Here is a 9,694-nt window from a genome sequence, read left to right as displayed (position 1 = left end):
CAATCTGATAAAGACAACTCCTCAGTTGGGATCTGTTCTTCCAAGGTGAGTCCAGTTTGTGTCCAGTGGACAAGGATTAGCTGAGGAGAGCTAAGAATGCTACCAAACGTGAAATTGTAAACTTACTTAAAACCTGAAGGTTTTTTTTATGATTGTTTTTGTAATTCAATTGCATTGCTCTCAAGCATGAACTTGTAAGTGACAATGTCATATTACAATAGCAAAGGTTGGCATGCTTGGCATTCAGTGACTCATTTAAGGAGGCTGTCCTGTGCATTATAAGATAGTTGGCTGCATGACAAAACTAAAACTAGATTCCAGTATATTTATCCCAGGTGTGACAAACAAAAATTACTTACTTTGAACACTAGCTAATGCTTGTTACAGAGGAACAGAGAAGGTGAAGAGAGAAAAGAGGAGAAATATGCAGAATAAAGAAGGGGAGCAGGGGTCCTCTAAACTTAAAACTGGTGAAATAGCTCAGAGGGTAAAAGCAAATTGCCAGCATTCATGTGAAAAACAAAAACAAAAACAAACCCAGGAGTAACAATGTGCTCACGTAACCCCAGACCTATGTGGGGTAACAACAGGAAGATTGCTGAGGTAAGGTAGAGAGTGACAGAGTAAGATGCCCAATTTCAGGCCAGGACAGCCAAGGCTACACAGAGAAGCCCTGTCTCAAAAAAATAAAAATAAAAATAAATAAAAGGTGGCTAACACCCTCTTCTGGCCTGTGCACATCTGTCCTTAACACAGGCACTTATACACAAACATATATGTCACACACACACACACACACACACACATGCACGTGCACACATACACACACACACACACACACACACACACACACACACACACACTTGTTTTAAATGGACTGCTAGCATCTAAAAAGAAACTTTTGAAGGCATTAAGAGCAAAAAGCTGTGCAGGGAAACAAAATTTTAAAAATCACAGCAGACTTTTTGTCAGAAAAAAAATGAAGCGATAAACAAAATACCAGGAGCAAAACTATGAAGCAGAAGTTAACATTTAGCAGGAAAATACCCAAAATTGACACATTCTCAGGAAACTATAACCAGAGAAAAATGTTAATAGGCTTATGAAAAATATTAAAATAACTTTTCCAGAGAGAAAGAATAATATATCTGACAGAAATGTGGTTCCATATAAAAACAAGGCTGTAAGGTACTGAATGTATTAGTAATAGGATTTAAAAAAAGAGTATAACACCCTGCCTTATTCTTACAATCTCAAATAAAAATAGTCATAATGTATTATATGCTAATAATATATGCAACAGTCAGCGTATGAAACCAACGACACAAGGGGTTAGAGTAAGAAATGAAGCTGCTCATTAGACATCCCCTGAAGGTGAAGTGTCAAGCAGATTTGCATCTTTTCAGTCCCAGGCAACTACTAAAACATTTAAGGAGAAAGTGTAAATAATACACAGATAATGTAAATGATGAAGAATGAAGAGCTGATTTAGCCCTAGAGAAGGGAGAGCAGAGAAGAGAAACAGCACAAGCCAAATGAAAAGAAAGCAGGGTCCAAGGTTACTGGTTTCAGAGTGGCTCACACAGTGATGTACAGGGTGGTCTCAAACCCCTGATCTCCTTACGCGCTGACCTCAGTCTCCCAAGCAGGGTGGTTTACAGGCTTGTGCCACCACACTTGCCTAAGATGGAAGGCTTCAGTTCGACTATAGGTACAGGAATCTCAACAGTGAAAAAAAAAAACAGTAATTAAGAGAAATATCATTTCAGATACTATCAGAAAGATAGTATCAACTAAAGGTAAAGAGCTTGATACTCCCACAAGATACAGCCTTCCCAGCTTTGTAGGCATGTGCAACAAAGAGATTAAAATGACATAAAGCAAAAAAAGAACAAAAAAGAGACAGAACTGGTAAATCAGCATTATGACTGAAAACTTCAAGATTAATCTCAGTAGTTGACAGAATATGTCATTAGGGATACAAGGCCTCAATAGTACCATCAGCCCCCGTGATGTAGCTGACACTTACAGGGCATCCTATAATGGCAACATACATATTTCTGTCAACAGCTCATGAAATATCCATCAAGATCCATGAATCAACTGCCAGCAGTTGTGATCAACAGAATAGCAATATACCAAGTATGTTTTTAGAAAAACAATATACCAAAGACATTATAATAGCAGTATAGCAAGCATGTTATCAGAATAGCAGTATAGCAAGTATATGATCAGACATAATGGAGTTATAGTAGAAATTAGTATCACAAAATTGTCAGCAACTTCTCAGATACTAGGAAGCTAAAGGAGACGCCTCTAAACACCTTGGAGAAAGAAAGTCTCAAAGGATATTTGAAAATATGTTTCTGTTGGGTTTTTGGTTTGTTTTGTTTGTTTTGTTTTGTTTTCTTACTCTCCCTTCCTCTTCCGTTTCTCTCTCTCTCTCTCTCTCTCTCTCTCTCTCTCTCTCTCTCTCTCTCTCTCTCTCTCTCTCTGAGAGGGACAGGATTTCCCCATGAAGCACTGGCTTTCCTGGACTTACTTTGTAGAGCAGGCTAGCCTCAAACTCACAGAGATGCATCCACCTCTGCCTCCAGAGTGCTAAGATTAAAGACGTTTGCCACTATATTTGGCTATAACTGGGCAAAATGAAATAAAATAAAAGATCAAAATTTGTTGGGTAAACTTGTAGCCGTCTTTATAAGTAAAAGTATAACCTTAAATGTTCCTATTAAGAATTACTGACATGAAATCAGTAATTAAAGCTGCTTCCTTAAGGAACCAGAAAAATAAAAGCAATTGTTAAATATTATATGCAAGGCAAAAGGCAGAAGGCACAAAGCAGAAGCACAAATTGAAAAATAAAATCTTCACAAAAAGTTAATTAAAATAAATTGATTCTTTGCAAAGATCTATAAAACTTATCAGAAATAATAATCCAAATAAATGAAAAGGATAAAATACAAATATTAGGAAATAGAATATATCAACATAGACTCTACCTCTGTTAAAAAGGAAAACAATGAACTACTATGAACAATATTCTGACCACAAATTCAGCTACCTAGTTAAAATAAGCCCATTTTTCAAAAGACAGAATTTACCAAATAAATGAAAAATCAAGTGGATAATATGACTAATTTAATGGCCATTACATACGCTAAGTTTATGATAGTAGAAAATAAAAAATAACAACAAAATAGCTTCCAACAAAGGAAGTCTCGGGCCCAAATTGCTTCATTAAAGATGGTAATAGTAATGTAAATTCTATGTAGTATGTCCTGAAAATATTAAAAAAGAATATTTATTTTGCTTTAGTTAGTGGTGTGTGTGTGTGTGTGTATCTGTGTGTGTGTCTGTGTGTGTCTGTGTGTGTCTGTGTGTGTGTGTGTGTGTGTGTGTGTGTGTGTGTGTGTGTGTGTGTGTAACAGAGAGACAGACAGAGACAGAGAGTATATGTGCCTGGACTCAGATGTAGAGGTCAGAATATATAACATATTTGTCTCTGCCACTCTCTACCTATTCCTTTGAGGCATCTTTCTCTCTATACCTGGAATTGTGATTTCTCTCCTAGACTAGAAGCCAGCAAGCCCCAGAAACCCATCCCTCCATCGCCCACCCCAACCTTACACACTGGAGCTGGGTGATCCGTGTTTTATGGGAATGCCCAGCTTGTTACAGAGGTACTGGGATCTGAGCTCTGGTCTTAATGATTTTGGAGCAAGCACTTAGTCCCTGAGCCATTTTTCTAGCACCTAAAAGAAGAGTTACTTTCCAATTACTTCTGTGAGGCCACTGTTAGCTAGTTTACTCTTTTCTACTGTTGCAGCAAGTAATTGAGGTAACAATGCAAAGAGAGAGCAGATTATTCTATTTCACTCTACCCATAGTTTCATCCCTGCTCTCTGGTGTCATTGTCATAGGCCTATGGTAAGGTCATGCATCATGATAGTAGCGCATGGAAATAGAAAGATGCTCCTCTCATGACAGCCATCAAGCAGAACAAAAGACAAAGGAAGGGCTTTGGAAGGTGCATTCCGAGTGACCTACTTGCTCCAACAAATCCCCACCTTCTGATAACCCAATCAATTATGAGCTTATTTATAGGACTACCAATTACTCACATTAGCACCCTAGTGGTCATGCCAAGCTCACTGACATCCTACATGAACCTTTGTGCATAGTACATACGCAAACCTCAAAATTCTGATTCCAAAATTGTTAAGCATTCCAGAATCCCCCAGAAGTCCCAGTTCAAAGACTTCCTTGAGACATAAAATAAATTCTTAACTATAACACCCTGTATCAATTAAGACAACAAGCTAAATATTCCCAGTGTGTATCTTAGATGTAGGGTAACACTCCCATTAGGAAACGTATGAATGGAATCATAAGAGGAAGGATGGGACCAAACCAAGACCAAGACCAGCGGAAGGAACACCACGTCCCGTACGTCTCATTTCCTACCCCGGGGGCACACAGTGATGTGAGATGAGTCCTAAGGGCTTTGAGGAACCAACTCTTGCATTTTGACAAGACAAAGGACACATCCACACTGCATGAGGCTTCCCTTGGCAGCTGCCCCATCCACAGTCCTGGCATATTCATCTTCCTAAAGTCTTCCTTGCAGCTTCAAAGATGGCAATCACAAAGACTATCTACTGGACTTTGGCCATAGTACACAATGACTGAGCTACCCAATATCTCTTTGAAATTGGATGGAAATCTCCATTATCTTACACCTTTTACATTCTGCACTATCTATGAACCCAACATTATATGAATAATGTTAAAAAGCCAAGAGCAGTACAGTGTTAGGCACACTGCAACCAAGATTGCAAGACACTCTGAACACCTGTGTGGCAGAGCGTAGTGAGATGAATACTAGAGAAAAAAAAAAACTTCCTAGGCATTCATGTAGGAGAAAGAGACCATAGCACACTCTTTCCAGGGACACGTTGTTGTTGTTGTTGTTGTTTTTTGTTGCTTACTCTTTCATACTTTTGAGCTTGTAATCGGTGGAGTCTGGACAATTTTTGAAATGCTTTCAGGGCATCTTTCCTGTTTTCCTGTGACATGTACTTGACCTCCTTTGTTGTTATTGATTTTATATCCTGGTTGGAGCCCCTTCCCTCATCTCCTCCCAGTCACACCCTCCCTCCCTCTCCCCCATCTCCCCTCCCCTATTCCTCAGAAAAGACAATCCTCCTTTCCATCCATCTCAGCTCATCAAGTCGCATCAGGACTAAGTGTCTCCTCTTCCCCTGTGGCATGGCAAGAAAGTCTTGCTGGGGGCGGGGCGATCAAAAAGCTGACAACAGAGACCATGTCAGAGACATCTCTTGCTCCCCTTATTAGAGGACCCACATAAAGCCTGAGCTGTCCACTGGCTACATCTGTCCAGTCCATGCATGGTCATTGGCTAGCGCTTCAGTCTCAGCAAGCCCCTCTGCGCCCTGGTTAGTTGGCTTTGTTGATCTTCTTGTGGAACTCCTGTCACTTCCAGGCCTGTTTCTCCTTCCCACAACTTTTCAACAAGACTCCCTATGCATTGCCCAACATTTGGCTGTGAGTGTCATAATTTTGAACTGCTACTGGGTGTTACCTCTCAGAAGACAACTCTGCTAGGCTCCTGTCTGTAAGCATAGCAGAGTATCTTTTTTATAACGTTAGGGTTTGGCTTTCTCCCATGGGGTGACCGGGTCTTGGGTCAGGCCAGGCATTGGTTGGACACTCCCTCAATCTCTGCTCTATCTGTTCTATCTTTATTCTTGCACATCTTGTAGGCAGGGTAAATTTTTGGTCAAAGTTTTGTGGGTGGGTTGGTGTTCTCCTCCTTCTACTAGGAGACTTGTCTAGTTAGAGGGTAGGACACAGAGCTCAGCAGAGAATTCTCAACAGAGGAATCTCAAATGGGCGAAAAACACTTAAAAGAAACGTTCAACATTCTTAGCCATCAGGGAAATGCAAATCAAAATGACCCTGAAATTCCATTTTACACCAGTCAGAATGGCTAAGATCAAAATCTCAAGTGATAGCACATGCTGGAAAGGATATGGAGGAAAGTGAACACTCATCCATTGCTGGTGGGAGTGCAAATTTGTACAATCACTTTGGAAATCAATCTGATGCTTTCTCAGAAAATTGGGAATAGCTCTACCTCAAGACCCAGCTATTTCACTCCTGGGCATATACCCAAAAGATGCTCCACCATACAACAAGGACACTTGCTCCACTATTTTCATGGCAGATTTCTCCATGATAGCCAGAATCTAGAAACAACTTATATGTCCCTCAACCAAAGAATGAATAAAGAAATTGTCATACATTCACATGACGGAGTACTGTAAAGCTACTACAAACAAAGAAATCATGAAATTTGCAGGCAAATGGATGGAACTAGAAAATATCATCCTAAGTGAGGTAACTCAGTCCTAGGAAGGCACACGTCATATGTACTCACTTATAAATTCATTTTATCCACAGGATAAACATACTACAATAAGAAAACCCAAAAGAGGTTCCAAGGGAGGATGCTTAATCCTCAGTTAGAAGGGGAACTAGAAAAGACAAAGGTAGTGGTTGAAGAGAGGGAACAAGAAAAAAGAGGGAGAGCAGAGAGATATGAGAGGGTGGAGATCAGACCTGGGAGCCAGGGGGACATAAGGGCTGCAAAGAGAAAAAAAACAGTGGGCAGGAGCATCTCTGTGACAAACTGGAGACCTGAGTCATAGTAGGTTTTTAGAAGGATATCAGAGGGACTCTAGCAGAGACTCCTAGTAGCAGGGGCCATAGTGACTGAAGCACTTGGCTTTTTAACAGCATCCTGTTCTTCAGCAACTCTGCCTTCCTTGACTCCTACTTCAAATGTATTGCTCTTCTCACCAATGTCCAAGGTTTTCCAAGCTAAAGGTGACGATCAATATCTATTCCACAGTAGGAATGTCAGGCTTCCTTGAAATTTCCCTTTCAGAAGAATTAGCACTTCATCTTTTAACTCAGCCTCTTACTAAAGAATCAGACAAAATGGAGAAAACTTCTTGACCTGAATACAACGGTGTTGGGCTCCTTTCCAAATCTATGTAGAATTCCCAAATCCCAGTGAAAATTCATGAGCCTTTCTTGGTTCTCTGTATCCCTGTCACTCAAGATTGATTGATTGATTGATTGATTTCTGAGACAGGGTTTCTCTGTGTAGCCTTGGCTGTCCTGAGCATGCTTTGTAGACCAGGCTGGCCTTGAATTCATTAAGATCTGCCTGCCTCTGCCTCCCTGAGTGCTGGGATCACAGTTGTGCACGCCACCACACTTGGCTCACTCAGGCTTTCTATTCCAATCAGAACCCACCATTAAGTTCTGTCTGCAGCACTCTAAGTCTTGACCAACTGCCTTCTCTGATCTCTTCTGAATTCCTCCCATAAAATCATCTGGAAAGCTTCTAGATCATGTGTGTAGGGACAACAAAGACCATTTCTCAATACTGCTTTTCTCTGTTAGTTTTCATACCATGTCCAGTCATTAGCACACCCTGATACAAACTGTCAAGCATGTGCACGCACGCGCGCACACACACACACACACACACACACACACACACACACACAGTGGGAGGGAGTACAGATAGGTACTTTTCATGCACATAGGTACCTAAGTTCCAAAAAAACAGAAGCAAATACTTTGAACTAATAAATGCATAAAAAGTGTTATGCTTCATAACCAAGTGGTTTTTATCCTAGAAAAACTCAACTGGTTCAAAATTTATCAATAAAATAATGCAACTCACCTACTCTTAGCCTTAAAGGAGGGAGAAGCATGTGAGTATATTAAAAAGATTCAGGGTAATGTTAATGTTTGGCAGCAACTGTGAACAGATTCTGAGTATCATCAGTAAGCATGAAGGCATGAATTAAAAGAAAACTGTTACATAACTTCACAGTGGGCACCTCAAATAAGCTAACGAAAATCCCAACCACATGATGACATGGTGGCTCCTGAACTCTGATACCCTGCTGGGACAAAGTGGAATGTAGTCATACATTCTGAAACACTTTGCTGTTTCTTATAAAGCTCAGCGTGTGTTTACCATGGGAACCATAAGCTTAGCCATTTACCGTAGAGATATGCAAATTCACGTTCACATAAGAACCTTTATGCATTTATCAGTACCAGCTGCGTTTATAAGTAGGAACCCACTATTTGCTCTTCCACCTGTGAGTGGATCAACAGACCACTTCACAGATGTGGTGAATAGTGAAGTGCTAGTAAATAATACAAGCAAATGCATTATTAACTCGTGAAACAGCATGATATTCCTTACATATTTTGCAATGTGAAGGAAGCCATACTTAAAATACTAATACATATTTTATGACCTGATTTATAGAACCTTCTGGAAAGGCAAAACAAGGGGGAGTAAGTCCTCAGCTGCCTGATTGCAAGTAGAGGTCTGAGTGGACTACGTAGGGACATAAAATATTGGATCCTGTCATAGTGAAGGACGAATGGTAAAATACCAATAAAATAGGAGTGAAGTCTGCAGTCTAGTTAATAGTACTATGCCGATCTGTTTCTTTGCTTTGGCATTCTAGCTAGGTGAGATGCTGACAATAAGAGGAAACTGCGTGGAAGCACTGAAGGGAAGCTCAGCAAAATGTGTGGAGCTTTTCCAAAAGGCTAGTTTTGCTATACCTTGTCCACTCAGCACGGAAGCCGAGCCCTTTCTGGTCTTCTCGTTTTGGTATTTTAAGTTCCACTGATACTTCCTTGACTGATCTCATGGGCACCATCTTGGCAAGCCTTCCCTCACCCTGCACCCAGAGCAGGCTGCAAGCTTCATCTCTGTTTTCCTTAGTACCAGTTTCCTCATCCCTCATGTAGGGAATAACTTTACACAAATGCTATTCATATCTCAGGTCTCCACTCGTCCGGGAACCACACCTTCTGACTCTTATCCTGTCTGGAGTGCACCTGAATATTTGTGTTTGTGAATTCCTCATGACTTATATAATATCTGTGTCTCCTTCCTTTTGGATCTATCAGCCACTTCACTTTTTATCTCATGACACATGGGTGTCTGCATTCAAATAGCTACTTATATTACATCCAATCCCGTCATCCTTAGCAGCCAAGGTCACCTCTCACCATTCACAAGGCCAGCTGTCTTCCCACTTCACCTCAATGGCTTCCCCAACAGATCTTTTCCAGATGCAAAGTGGATCACAAAGATGCATCTCTTATGATGGGTTATTTATTTCCATTCTACTCCAGAAGTGTCATTTGTGTACTTTCATCTCCACAACTAACATATTATGGAAATACAATTTTAATGGATTATGGATGCATATAAAAATACCTCCCACATGGCAAAAAATATTTTCCTTAGAGTCTCAAAAGCTGTAACAAATATAATATGGATTCTCAATAGAAATAAAGTATTTGATACTGCCAATTAAGTTCTGCATTGTTTTTATGTCAAAGAAGGTATTAAAACTCATAAGAGAATACTTTTAAAAAGAAAGGTAGCTCCATGACCCACAGAAAATTAACATTATTAACATGTATGAATTTATTCATTTAATCATCTACATAAGGACAAATACAATTTTGTAAATAATTATTTTACAACCTGTTTCTTGCTAACAGCATATCACTTGCTTCATTCAAAGCTAGCTCACAGGGCTAGCAAACTAGATCA

This window comes from Acomys minous (genome assembly GCF_964271855.1).
Source record: "Acomys minous genome assembly, chromosome: 11".
In the NCBI taxonomy this organism is placed as follows: Eukaryota; Metazoa; Chordata; class Mammalia; order Rodentia; family Muridae; genus Acomys; species Acomys minous.
The sequence above is the reverse complement of the archived record's forward strand: the minus strand, read 5'-3'. Positions refer to the sequence as shown.